Consider the following 15,191-nt stretch of genomic DNA (forward strand, 5'->3'; position numbering starts at 1 on the left):
ACCACTAAGACAGAAACATTTAACTGGTCTCTTATTCTGCATTTTTATTTTAATGGAAACTTTGTAAAAGTAGATATCCAACTGTCTTAGTCATGAACGAAATGAGATACTCTGCATAACAGCTAAGCTTAAAATGGCAGTCATATTAACGATTGGTGATTGCGTGGACCAACCAGATGTTTCTAACATTGGTGAGAGGTCTCCTACTTAGGAAAACAGTTTGAGAGCACCTACTAAATCTGCGTGTATATATCATATTCCAATTCCGAGTTTACTAGTGTACATCTCCACCAAAAGACATGCACAAGAACGTTCACGGCAATATTATTGGTGATAGTAAAAAAGGAAAATAATTCAACTGCCTAACAACATTAAAATAGATGAATAAATATATTTATACAATGGAATATCATACAACAAAGAGAATGAATTTCCTACAACTGCGTGCAACAACAAGGAAGGCTCTCTCAAACATGATGTTGAAAACAGAACATACTCTAAGTATACACTCATGTATAAGTCAAAAAACAACCTATCATAATAAAAGTAGGAAAGTAGTTGTCCCTGCATGTAATGGGCTTATGACTTAAGAAGGAGCATGTAGAAAGCTATGAAGATTCTGAGAATGTTTTGTTTCTTGATCTGTATGCCAGTTTCAAAGGTATTTTTATTTTGTGAAAATTACTTTAACCGTCTTAGGTATTTTCTATGTGTAACTTACACACTAAAAGGTTTTACTAAACAGACTATTCACCATTTAATTGTAAGATAGTTCAGAATTTCTTAAATATTGATTTGGATGTTTAGCAATGCCTTGTGTACAATAAAGTTCAGCATGTTTTTTTGAAAATTAAAGGTGAAATTTTCATCAGATGTTTCAGTGAATAATTATTCTTTTTGTAATTAAAACTTGCTGTCTTGCAAGGAGACTTAATGTACACTGATATCAGTATATGCACTTAATTTATTTCAAAAAGCCCATGCCCAGGGAAAGACAACTATTTTCTGAAGAAAAGCATTGTGTTACTGGCCCTGGTGACATTAGGGAATTTGTTTAGATACCATTTTAATTTTTTTCCTAACTTGCTTCCTTCTGATGTCTTAAATTCCACCTTAAGTAATTTTTTCCCCATGATCTAAGGAATCTATTTTCAATTAAATATAAACACCTTTGGGAGGTTAATTAGCTTATCCAATTTTTAATGAGAATATAGCCAAGGTGGCTCAGTTTTAATGGGAAGGGTGGAAAAGAAGTTAGACTAGATGGTCTGAAGGGACAGTTATATTTTGGTAGGAAAAGTCTGGGTCTTGCCTAATTAGAGTGTAGCCAGAGGGAATTTGGCATCCCAGGAGACAGGAAAATCCTTGAGGGGAAAATTAGTCTGGAAAGAAATCAGAAGAATAAGACCAAGAATGACTTTACCTCTTCCAAATGTGCTCCAGAGAAGTAGATAATTGTAGTAAAGCTCTTGAGTAACACAAAGACATCAACTTCCTGAGATTATTTGGTGGACAATTACTAGGAATTAGTGAAGTACTTGGATTTTTGCGTCAACAGTATCTCCCATAGGAGTACATTGGGTATTGGAATTATAATGTAAAAAATTACAATGAAATATGAAAAATCACTGGAATGTATCAACTAACAGCACTTTGGTCAATATCAGGAATACTTTATTTTAATAAGTGTAGCCTAAGGCATGACCATGGTTTATAAGAAAAATGGAAAAGGCTATTTCTGTTTACTCCCAGTGAGGGTTGAGAATAAACAAGAAATTATCTGGAATACTGAGAACCTCACTAGTTTATGCGTATCACGTCTTAATTATTTTTTTCTGTATATGCAAATTTTGCAATTATTTCTTTTGTGGTAAAGAAATAAATGAACTGCACTAAGATACAAGGTACCATGGGTGTGCATAATTATTATGCATTATCTAAAAAATATCAACTGACAGTAGATGTTTAATAAACTTAGAAATGTGTGCTTGCCACTGTCCTTCAACAATTCACAAACATCAAATATTACTCAGAATGTGGCCAATACAGTCAACTTCCACAGGACTGCCATCTTGTACAACTTCAGGTGACATCATTTTTCTTATTTTTTATGACCTCCCTGGAATTGTGCAATACAGTAGCCTGTTTCACACCAACGTTAATAATGTTCAAGTGTTCAGCTAAGATAAATAAAACAGATTGTTTCAAATCTGGTGACACTTGCTATTTGCCCTCCTCTAACTTCTTTTTTTTTTTAACCTTTAACCTTAATCATTGCTAGAATCCTGCCTTGGTGGCATTTTTTGATGACCTTAGATCTCTAAAAATCTTTGGATTAATATTTTTGTCTATTTGCAAACTTAGTTTTAACCTAAAATCACTGTAAAGTCCTAAGAGTAGCAAAGAAAGTTATTATTTAAAGAGAAATTTGTTTTATTACACCATAGTCAGGCATCTGTTGTGAGCAAATGCTTTGGAAGTCAGATAAACTTGATGTCCATGATCCTCCAGATGTTTATTTACTACCTATGGATTTCACTTTCCTCATTTATATAATGAGGTTGTTAGAGGCGATGTAGGATGTACAAGATAATACAAGAAATAAATAATATGTTGTGATAAGTTAATATATGAAAAACACCTGTCATTGGTAAGAATGCTACAATGTACTATATTTAATATCATGCTTGTGCCCCTGAAAGTTCATTCTTGAATGAAAAGGTACTTAAAGTATACATTTATAGAAGGAAGAGGGGATTTTTATGATTTAGAACAAGATGAAGACACGAATGAGCTCTGGGCCCTGAGGAAGAAGTCCTATGAAGGCAACCAAGGCAACCATGATGGTAGACTAACATTCAGGGAGTTTGTCGTAGTACATTGATAACTATGGAGGTAGGGGGAAGATTGAGTGGTACAAAATCACGTTTCCAGTACCTCCCAATTTTCAATGTGCTACCATGAAGAATGATACACAAAGTTTTTTTATGGTTGAATTTTTTTTAAATATATTATTTTGTTAAATATATATATATGAAAACATGCCAATTGAACATTTTTTAAATAATTTTTATTGAGCTTTAAGTGAATGTTTACAAATCAAGTCAGTCTGTCACATATAAGTTTATATACATCTTACTCCATACTCCCACTTACTCTCCCCCTAATGAGTCAGCCCTTCCAGTCTCTCCTTTCGGGACAATTTTGCCAGTTTCTAACCCTCTCTACCCTCCTATCTCCCCTCCAGACAGGAGATGCCAACACAGTCTCAAGTGTCCACCTGATACAAATAGCTCACTCTTCATCAGCATCTCTCTCCAACGCATTGTCCAGTCCCTTCCATGTGTGATGAGTTGTCTTTGGGAATGGTTCCTGTCCTGGGCCAACAGAATATTTGGGGACCATGACCGCCAGGATTCCTCTAGTCTCAGTCAGACCATTAAGTATGGTCTTTTTATGAGAATTTGGGGTCTGTATCCCACTGATCTCCTGCTCCCTCAGGGGTTCTCTGTTGTGCTCCTTGTCAGGGCAGTCATGGGTTGTGGCCGGGCACCATCTAGTTCTTCTGGTCTCAGGGTGATGTAAGTCTCTGGTTGATGTAGCCCTTTCTGTCTCTTGGGCTCATAGTTATTGTGTGACCTTGGTGTTCTTCGTTCTCCTTTGATGCAGGTGGGTTGAGACCAATTGATGCATCTTAGATGGCCACTTGTTAGCATTTAAGACCCCAGACACCACATTTCAAAGTGGGATGCAGAATGTTTTCATAAAAGAATTATTTTGCCAATTGACTTAGAAGTCCCCTTAAGCCATGGTCCCCAAACCCCCACCCTTGCTCCACTGACCTTTGAAGTATTCAGTTTATCCCAGAAACTTCTTTGCTTTCGGTCCAGTCCATTTGAGCTGATCTTCCATGTATTGAGTATTGTCCTTCCCTTCACCTAAAGTAGTTCTTATCTACTAACTAATCAGTAAATAACCCTCTCCCACCCTCCCTCCTTCCCCCCATCATAACCACAAAAGTATGTGTTCTTCTCAGTTTATACTGTTTCTCAAGATCTTATAACAGTGGTCTTATACAATATTTGTCCTTTTGCAACTGACTAATTTCACTCAGCATAATGCCTTCCAGGTTCCTCCATGTTATGAAATGTTTCACGGATTCGTCACTGTTCTTTATCGATGTGTAGTATTCCATTGTGTGAATATACCACAATTTATTTAACCATTCATCCTTTGATGGACACTTTGGTTGCTTCCAGCTTCTTGCTATTGTAAACAGAGCTGCAATAAACATGGGTGTGTATATATCTGTTTGTGTGAAGGCTCTTATTTCTCTAGGGTATATTCCGAGGAGTGGGATTTCTGGGTTGTATGGTAGTTCTATTTCTAACTTTTTAAGAATACGCCAGATAGATTTCCAAAGGGGTTGTACCACTTTGCATTCCCAACAGCAGTGTATAAGAGTTCCAATCTCTCCACAGCCTCTCCAACATTTATAATTTTGTGTTTTTTGGATTAATGCCAGCCTTGTTGGGGTGAGATGGAATCTCATCGTAATTTTAATTTGCATTTCTCTAATGGCTAATGATCGAGAGCATTTTCTCATGTATCTGTTAGCTGCCTGAATATCTTCTTTAGTGAAGTGCATGTTCATATCCTTTGCCCACTTCTTGATTGGGTTGTTTGTCTTTTTGTGGTTGAGCTTTGACAGAATCATATAGATTTTAGAGATCAGGCGCTGGTTGGAGATGTCATAGCTGAAAATTCTTTCCCAATCTGTAGGTGGTCTTTTTACTCTTTTGGTGAAGTCTTTAGATGAGCATAGGTGTTTGATTTTTAGGAGCTCCCAGTTGTCTGGTTTCTCTTCATCATTTTTGGTAATGTCTTGTATTCTGTTTATGCCTAAACATTTTTTATGTACAATTCAGTGCCACCGATTGCAATAATTATGTTTTGCAGCCGTCACCAGTATCTGTTGCCAAAAGGTTATTTTAAAAAATAAACAATAGTCACCTGTGCAATGTTCATTACAGAATTTTTCACAATTGTCAAAAGGAGGAAACAACTGAAATGCTCCTCGACAAATTACTGGATAAGCAAAATGTGGTATATGCACACAAGAGAAGACTAATCAATCACAAAGAGAAAGGAAACCTTGAAAACATCATGCTGATCAAAATAAGTCAGTCTCAAAAGAATGAATATTGTATGACCTCATTTATATGAAATAAGCAAATATATAGAAACCAGATATTATTAGTGGTTATCAGGGGTGAGAGGGAAGGAGAAAGAATGAATTTTTGCTTAAAGGCATTGAGTTTATGTTAATGGTGATGTAATGATTTGGAAAAGAATAATGAGAACAGTTACACAACACGAAGAATGTAATTAATTTCACTGAATTGTACATGTAGAAATTGTTGACCTGGTATATTTCTTCTTACATATAATTTCATATATATATATCTCATATGTAAGTTCAAATGCTCATATGCAAGTCCAAGTTGAAACTGAAGAAAATTGGAACAAGTCTACAAGAACTAAAGAAGGACCTTGAGTATAACCTATCTGAATTTAGAGACCATCTAAAGAATAGATTTGACGTGTTGAACACTAATGACCAAAGACCAGACAAGTTGTGGAATGAGATCAGGACATCATACATGAAGAATGCAAGAGGTCATTAAAAAGACAGGAAAGAAAAAAAGAATAAAATGGACGTCAGAAAACACTTTGAAATTTGCTATTGAATATCAAGTAGCTAAAGCATAAGGAAGAAATGATGAAGTAAAAGAACTGAGGGTCTTCCTCTCTTTCGTTGACCCTCTGCTTTGCCAAGCATGATGTCCTCCTCTAGGGACTGATCCTTCCTGACAACATGTCCAAAGTATGTGAGATGTAGTCTCGCCATCCTTGCTTCTAAGGAGCACTCTAGCTGTACTTCCAAGACGGGTTTATTCGTTGTTTTGGCAGTCCACGGTATATATTCAATATTCTTCACCAACACCATAATTCAAAGGTGTCTGCTCTTTGTTCTTCCTTATTCATTGTCCAGCTTTCACATGGATATGAGAGTGATTGAAAACATCATGGCTTGGGACAGGCTCACCTTAGTCTTCAAGGGGACATATTTGCTTTTTAACACTTTAAAGAGGTCTTTTGCAGCAGATTTGCTCAATGCAACGCGTTACCCAATGCAATGTGTCCTTTGATTTCTTGACTGCTCTTCCATGGCTGTTGATTGCAGAGCCAAGTAAAATGAGATCCTTGACAATGTCAATCTTTTCTCCTTTTATCATGATGTGGTTTATTGGTCTAGTTGTGCGGGTCTTTATTTTCTTTATGTTGGGGTGTAATGCACACAGAAGGCTGTAGTCTTTGATTTTCATCAGTAAGTGCTTCAAGTCCTCTTCACTTTCAGCATGCAAGGTTGTGTCATCTGCATAATGTGAGTTGTTAATGAATCTTCCTCCAGTGCCAATGCCCTGATCTTCTTCATATAGTCCAGTTACTCTGATTATTTGCTCAGCATATAGATTAAATAAGTATGGTGAAAAGATATAATACTGAGGCACACCCTTTCCTGACTTTAAACCATGCAGTATCCCATTGTCTGTTCGAACGACTTCCTCTTGATCTATGTACAGCTTCCTCATAAGCAGACTTAAGTGTTCTGGAATTCCCATTCTTCGCCACGTTATCCATAATTTATTATGATCCACAGAGCACAATGCCTTTGTGTAGTCACTAAAACACAGGTAAACATCCTTCTGGTATTCTCTGTTTTTGGCCAGAATTCATCTCACATCAGATGCACATGTCATTATAATACTTTAGTTTGTCTTCTCAAGCCACCCTTTGAAATCTTCTGTTCAGCTCTTTCACGTCATCATTTCTTCCATTTGCTTTAGCAGTTCCATGTTCCAGAGCAAGTTTCAGGGTATCTTCTGACATCCATTTTGATCTTTTCTTTCTTTCACGTCTGTTTAATGACCTCTTGCTCTCTTCATGTATGATGTCCTTGATGTCATTCCACAACTTGTCTGGTGTTCTTTCATTAGTGTTCAACTCATCAAATCTATTCTTGAGATGGTCTCTAAATCCAGGTGGGATATAGTCAAAATTGTACTTCTAATTTTCTTCAGCTTCAACTTGAACTTGCACACGAGCATTTGGTAGTCTATTCTGCAGTGGGCCCCTGGCCTTGATCTGACTGACGATACTGAGCTTTTCCATTGTCTCTTTCCACAGATGTAGTCAACTTTGTTCCCGTTTATTCCGTCTGGTGAGGTCCATGTAGGTGAAAAAAAGTATTTGTAAGGAAGAAGTCATTGATCTTGCAAAATTCCATCATTCAACCTCCGGCATTGTTTCTACTACCAAGGCCATATTTTCAAACTACCAATCCTTCTTCTTTGTTTCCAACTTTTGCATTCCAATCATCAGTAATTATCAATGCATCCTGATTACATGTTCAATCAATTTCAGACTTCAGAAGTTGGTAAAAGTCTTCAATTTCTCCATCTTTTGCCTTGGTGGCTGATGGATAAATTTGAGTAATAGCCATATTAACTGGTCTTTCTGATAGGCGTACAGATATTATCCTATCACTGACAGTGTTGTACTTCAGGATATGTCTTGAAATGTTCTTGTTCACGATGAATGCAATGTCATTCCCAGCATAGTCGACTGTATGATTGTCCTGTTCAAAATGACCAATACCAGTCCTTTTTAGCACACTAATGCCTAGGATATCAATGTTTATGCATTTCATTTCATTTTCGATGATTTCCAATATTCCTAGATTCATACTTCCTACATTACACATCCCAACTCTTACTGGATATTTGCAGCTGTTTCTTCTCATTTTGAGTTGTACCACATCAGCAAATAAAGCAACAGTAAACACCCTCGCCCATCTGACAATTTCTTGCAAGGTGGGGGCTTGTGCGATACTGTGATGCTGGAAGCTATGCCACTGGTATTGTTTTGCAGTATATCTTCCAACTCTCCAACTATGTTCTTTTTTTTTTTTTTTTCAATAGCTTTGGGTATTTTAGATATGTTTTCATTTCTTTACATATTTAGAAACTGCATCCCAATTTTTTCAACATTTTTAAAAATAATTTTTACTGTGCTTTAAGTGAAAGTTTACAAATCAAGTCAGTCTCTCACACAAAAACCACATATACCTTGCTACACACTCCCAATTGCTCTCCCCCTAATGAGACAGCCCGCTCTCTCCCTCCACTCTCTCTTTTCCTGTCCATTTCACCAGCTTCTAACCCCCTCCACCTTCTCATCTCCCCTCCAGGCAGGAGATGCCAACATAGTCTCAAGTGTCCACCTGATCCAAGAAGCTCACTCCTCACCAGCATCCCTCTCCAACCCATTGTCCAGTCCAATCCATGTCTGAAGACTTGGCTTCGGGAATGGTTTCTGTCCCGGGCCAACAGAAGGTCTGGGGGCCATGACCACTGGGGTCCTTCCAGTCTCAGTTTTGCTGCTATTTGTATTTAGGTGAAAGTTATTATTGTGAATGGATGTTGGACTTTGTCAAAAGCCTTTTCTGCATCACTTGATAAAATCATGTGATTCTTGTCTTTTGTTTTATTTATGAGGTGGATTACATTAATTGCTTTTCTAATGTTGAACCATCCCTGGATACCTGGTATAAATCCCACTCGGTCATGGTGAATTATTTTTTTGATATGTTGTTGAATTCTATTGGCTAGAATTTTGTTGAGGATTTTTGCATCTAAGTTCACGATGGATATAAGTGTGTAATTTTATTATTTTTTTTGGCATCTTTACCTGGTTTTGGTATCAGGGATATGGTGGCTTCATAGAATGAGTTTGGGAGTATTCCCTCCTTTTCTATGCTCTGAAATACCTTTAGTAGTAGTGGTGTTAAGTGTTCTCTGAAAGTTTGCTGGAACTCTGCAGTGAAGCCATCCGGACCAGGGCTTTTTTTTGTTGGGAGTTTTTTGATTGCCTTTTCAATCTCTTCTTTTGTTATGGGTCTATTTAGTTGTTCTATCTCTGTTTGTGTTAGTTTACGTAGGTAGTGTGTTTCTAGGAATTCATCCATTTCTTCTAGGTTTTCAAATTTGTTTGAGTATAGTTTTTCATAGTAATCTGGTATGATTCTTTTAATTTCAGTTGGGTCTGTTGTAATATCGCCCACCTCATTTCTTATTTGAGCTATTTGCTTCCTCTCCTGTTTTTCTTTTGTAAATTTGGCCAATGGTTTATCAATTTTGTTAATTTTTTCAAAGAACCAGCTTTTGGTCTTATTGATTCTTTCAATTGTTTTTCTCTTTTCTATTTCATTTATTTCTGGTCTAATTTTTATTATTTGCTTTCTTCTGGTGCCTGTGGGTTTCTTTTGTTGCTCTCTTTTTATTTGTTCAAGTTGTAGGGCTAATTCTTTGATTTGGGCCCTTCTTTTTGTATGTGTATTTTATTTATATAAATTGACCTCTGAGCACTGCTTTAGCTGTGTCCCAAAGGTTCTGATAGGAAGTGTTTCCATTCTCATTGGATTCTATGAATTGCTTTGTTCCATCCTTAATGACTTCTATGACCTAATCGTTTTGAGCAGGGCATTGCTTAGTTTCCAAGTGTTTGATTTCTTTTCTCTGCTTTTTCTGTTATTGATTCCTACTTTTATGGCTTTATGGTCAGAGAAGATGCTTTGTAATATTTTGATGTTTTCGATTCTGCTAAGGCTTGCTTTATGACCTAATATTTGGTCTATTCTACAGAATGTTCCATGTGCTCTAGAAAAGAATTTATAGCTGGTTGCTGTGGGTTGGAGTGTTCTGTCTGTATCTATGTGGTCAAATTGGTTGATTATGGCATTTAGATCTTCCTGTCTTTATTGAGCTTCTTTCTGGATTTCCTGTCCTTCACCGAAAGTGGTCTGTTGAAGTCTCCTACTATAATTATGGAGCTGTCTATCTCACTTTTCAACGCTGTTAGAGTTTGTTTTATGTATCTTGCAGCCCTGTCATTAGGTGCATAAATATCTAATATGGTTATATTCTCCTGGTATATTGTCCCTTTAATCCTAATATAGTGTCCTTCCTTGTCCTTTGTGGTGGATTTAACTTTAAAGTCTGTGTTGTCAGAAATTAACACGGCCACTCCTATTCTTTTTTTGATTGTTGTTTGCTTGATATATTTTTTTGCATCCTTTGAGTTTTGGTTTGTGTCTCTAAGTCTAAGGTGTGTCTTTTGTAGGCAGCATATAGATGGATAGTGTTTTTTTATCCATTCTGTCACTCTCCCTTTATTGATGTGTTTAGTCCATTTACATTCAGCTTAATTAAAGATAGGTATGAGTTTTAATTTTTTTTTTTTAATGAGTTTAAGCTGCAGGCCCAATTCCCGAACGTGGCTCTGGCGCCGGCGCCCCACCGTGACCGGGATGATCCTGTCGATGCCGCCGGCGTCCTGGAACGTCGTCGCGGCCAGCGCGGCCAAGTCACCTCCCATGTCGCCGGCGCCGGAGCTCCGGAGGAAAACGATATCACAGCAGCCGCCAGGTGGCGGCCGCCAACCGGCAAGGGCGACAGCGGGAGGAATCCGGATCGGCTGTCGGCGAGAGTGCATCGCCGGGCGGCCGGACGCCTGGCCCCGTCCTGGCTCCCCCCGCCCCGCCCCCCGCCTCCCAGCGCCGCCGCCGAACACGTTTCTGCGCGCGGGGCGGCCGGAAGACGGTGGGGCCGGCCATGGCGCGGGGTCGGTTGGGCCAAGGGGATCCACCCGGACGATCCTGCAGACGCCGCCGGGGTCCTGGAACGTCGCCTCGGCCAGCGCGGCCACATCGCCTCCCGTGTGTGTCGCCGGCCCCGGGGCTGCGGAGGAAGACGATATAAAAGCGGCTGCCAAATGGCGGCAAAAAAAAAAAAATTTTTTTTTTTTTTTTATGAGTTTAATGATATCATTTTGACGAATTTTTTTGTGTGTTTTTGACAGTTTGTTTTTCCCAGTTAATTTTTTTGTGATGAGTATTTCATCTTTATATATTGTCTTTTCTCTTATTCATTGTTGATTTTGTTTCTGTTGAGTCTTTTTTTTTTATTGTATTTTATTTTGATGTGTAGGATAGTGAGTCTCCATTGTGGTTAGATTAATATTTACCCATATTTTTCTGAGTTTATACCTAACTTTTATTTCTTTATATCACCTTGTTTTCCTCTCCATATGAAAGATTTATGACTACATTTCTTATTCCCTCTTTATTATTTTAATATTGTCTTCTTTTATATAATGACATTGCCGTTTCCTTGTTGTATTTTTTTATCTTGATTTATTTTTGTGATTTCCCTGTCTATGTTGGTATCTGATTGTTCTGTCCAGTGTTCTAGCCTTTGGTTGATATTTGATATTATTGATCTCTAGCCAAAGAACTGCCTTCAGTATTTCTTGTAGTTTTGGTTTGGTTTCTACCAATTCCCTAAACTTCTATGTATCTGAAAATGTCCTAATTTCACCTTCATATTTCAGAGAGAGTTTTGTTGTATATATGATTCTTGGCTGGCAATTTTTTTCCTTCAACTTTTTATATGTCATCCCATTGTCTTCTTGCCTGCATGGTTTCTGCCGTGTAGTCTGAGCTTTTTCTTACTGACTCTCTTTTGTAGGTGACTTTTCGTTTATCCTTAGCTGCTCTTAGAATTCTCTCTTTTTCTCTGGTTTTGGCAAGTTCGATTATAATATGTCTTGGTGACTTTCTTTCAGAATCTCTGGAGTTCAGTGAGCATCTTGGATAGATCTTTTCATCTTTCACTATGTCAGGGATGTTTTCTGTGAACAAATCTTCAAGAATTCTCTCTGTATTTTCTGTTATCCCTCCCTGTGCTGGTACTCCAATCAATTGTAGGTTATTTCTTTTGATAGAGTCCCACATGATTCTTAAGTTTTCTTCATTTTTTAAAATTCTTTCATGCAATTTTTCTTCAAATATATGGGTGCCAAGTGCTTCATCTTCAAGTTCACAAATTCTGCCTTCCACTTGCTCAATTCTGCTTCTCACTTTCTAATGAGTTGTCTAGTTCTGTAATTTTGTTGTTAATTTTCTGAATTTCTGATAACTGTCTCTCTATGGATTCTTGAAGCTTATTAAATTTTTCTTTATATTCTTAAATAACCTTTTTAATTTCTTCAACTGCATTATCTGTGGGTTCCTTGGCTTTTTCCGAGTACTGCCTGATCTCCTTCCTAATTTTGTTCCTGATGTCTTGAAGAGTTCTGTATATTAATCTTTTGAATTATGCATCTAGCAATTCCAGGAAGGCACTGTCATCAGAAGATCTGTTGATTCTTTGTTTTGAGAGGTTGTTGAGGTGATCATGGTCTGTTTCTTTATGTGACTTGGTATTGACCATTGTCTCTGAGTCATCTATAAGTTATTATATTAGTTTTTTTTTATGTTGTTTACTGTATCCTACCTTCTTGCTTTGTATTGTTTTGATATGCCCAAATAGGTTGCTTGAGTGTGCTAGCTGGATTATTTTCACCTTTCAAGTGCTGACGTCCTGTCACCAGATTTCTACAACTATTGTCAAGTATATCAGTCTAGGGGTTCATTCACTTTTCTGGTATGAATTCAGCTCAGGTGTCCAGGTAGATGATTGTCAACTGTGTGGTACAGGCTCTGTCCTACAGTCTTAGAGGAGCGGGGTGATTGGTGTGGGTACCAGTATCTGGTTGCAGCAGGGTGTCACACTCTGAACAAGGCAGGAGTCTGAGAACTGTCCCCTGAATGTCTATGAGGAAAGTGTGTCCCTGTTTCCTAGAGTGCACAAGTGTGTGGGTTCTGCAGACAGACCTTGGACACCCAATGCTTTTGTTTGTAAGGACTGGGGGGTACCGGTTATCCTTGGATCCCTTTCGTGCTTGGCTGGGTGACCCAAGTGGAACCACCAGTCTTTATGGGTAGGTGAGGACCCTATTTAATAGGCAGAGTGGTGTCAAATATCAAACACCTACCTCTCCACTGCACAGCTGAAACGTTTATTCTCTGCCACCAAGGGTCTATTCTCCTGAAATAGGCCCACACAGATGCATGCAAGGTGGATAGTTATTTAAATCCACAGACCACTTATGCCTGGACAGGAGCCACTTCTGTGCTGAGCTCCCCCAGTTAGCGGAGCTGGCAAATTATCTTTTTCCCCAATTGTGAATTTATTCCTTCTCCAAGGCCGGGAGGATGGCTCCAGGTGCTCAACACGGAATATTTCAGGCCCAGGGAAATCAACAGCCACCGAAGCCAGCTTGGGGGCTGTGGGCACAGTAAAATATACACAAGTACTTAGCTTTTGTGGAAAGCGCCATTCTTCTCTCATTCCAGAGGCATGAGTAGGCTGTTCAGCTGGCTGGGGCCAAACACTACCACCAGCCCACCGGAGCCGCTCTCAGGAATGGTGCCTGAGGGATCCTGGTAACTCCTCTTTGCTTCTGAACCATCTCTACTTCCCCCTGATGCTCAGTCTGTTTTCTAACTTTGCCTTTGATGTTCAGGGCTCCTAGCTTGTTATAAATATAATCGTTTTACTTGTTTTTTCTGGTGCTTGTTGTAATAGGGATTGCAGGAAGCATCTGGCTATTCCACCATCTTGGCCACACCTCCAAGGCATTTTTTTTTACAATAATAAAAATAAATACATGTGGGATGGGAAGTTGAAAAACTTTGACATAAACCTCCAGGTTTCATGAGACATGCGTCTTCCTATTTCTTCCTTATTCTTTTTTTCTTTTTTGAACTTCACTTTCTTATCTCTGAAAGTAAAGATGGATGAATTGAAATCTTATCCATTTTCAAAATAATGTGAGCTGAGAGTGCATTTATTGGCTTCTAAAAAATAATAATATGGAAAAAACAAAAATGGTAGAGAGGCAAACCTGAAAGATACAGGACTAAGCATCTGGCATGCTTGCAAATATGCACAGTGTCAAAAAAAAAATCATGAATTTCTAGAAACACCCTACCTACCTAAACTAACACAAACATAGGTAGAACAACTAAATAAACCCATAAAAAAGAAGAGATCGAAAAGGTTATTTAAAAAAACTCCCAAACAATTGGAGAGAGATGCTGATGAGGAGTGAGTTACTTGTATCAGGTGGACACTTGAGACTATGTTGGCATCTCCTGTCTAGAGGGGAGATGGGAGGGTAGAGGGAGTTAGAAACTGGCAAAATGGTCACGAAATGAGAGACTGGAAGGAGGGAGTGGGCTGACTCATTAGGGGGAGAGTAAGAGGGAGTATGTAGTAAGGGGTATATAAGTTTATATGTGAGAGACTGACTTGATTAGTAAACTTTCACTTAAAGCACAATAAAAATTATTTAAAAAAAAAAAAAAAACTCCCAACAAAAAAAAGCCCTGGTCCAGACAGTTTCACTGCAGAATTCTACCAAACTTTCAGAGAAAAGTTAAAGCCATTGCTACTGAAGGTATTTCAGAGCATAGAAAAGGGCGGAACACTCCCAAACTCATTCTATAAAGCCAGCATATCCCTGATACCAAAACCAGCTAAAGACACCACAAAAAAAAGAAAATTAGAGACCTATATCCCTCATGAACTTAGATGTAAAAATCCTCAACAAAATTCTAGCCAATAGAATTCAACAACATATCGAAAAAATAATTTACCATGACCAAATGGGATTCACACCAGGTATGCAGGGATGGCTCAACATTAGAAAAACAATTAATGTAATCCATCATATAAATAAAAGATAAGAATCATATGATTTTATCAATTGATGCAGAAAAGGCATTTGACATAGTTCAACACCTATTCATGATAAAAAAAAAAAACTCTCAGCGAAGTAGGAATAGAATGAAAATTCCTCAACGTAATAAAGGGCATTTATACAAAGCCAATAGCCAACATCACCCTAAATGGAGAGAGCCTGAAAGCATTCCCCTTGAGATCGGGAACCAGACAAGGATGCCCCTTATCACGACTCTTATTCAACAGTGTGCTGGAGGTCCTAGCCAGAGGAATTAGGCTAGATAAAGAAATAAAGTGCATACAGATTGGCAAGGAAGAAGTCAAAGTATCTCTGTTTGCAGATGACATGATCTTATACACAGAAAACCCTAAAAGAATCCTGTAGAAAACTACTGAAAGTTCAGCAGATTATCAGGATACAAGATAAACATACAAAATCAT

The sequence above is a fragment of the Elephas maximus genome, chromosome 13, assembly GCF_024166365.1.
Source record: "Elephas maximus indicus isolate mEleMax1 chromosome 13, mEleMax1 primary haplotype, whole genome shotgun sequence".
In the NCBI taxonomy this organism is placed as follows: domain Eukaryota; kingdom Metazoa; phylum Chordata; class Mammalia; order Proboscidea; family Elephantidae; genus Elephas; species Elephas maximus.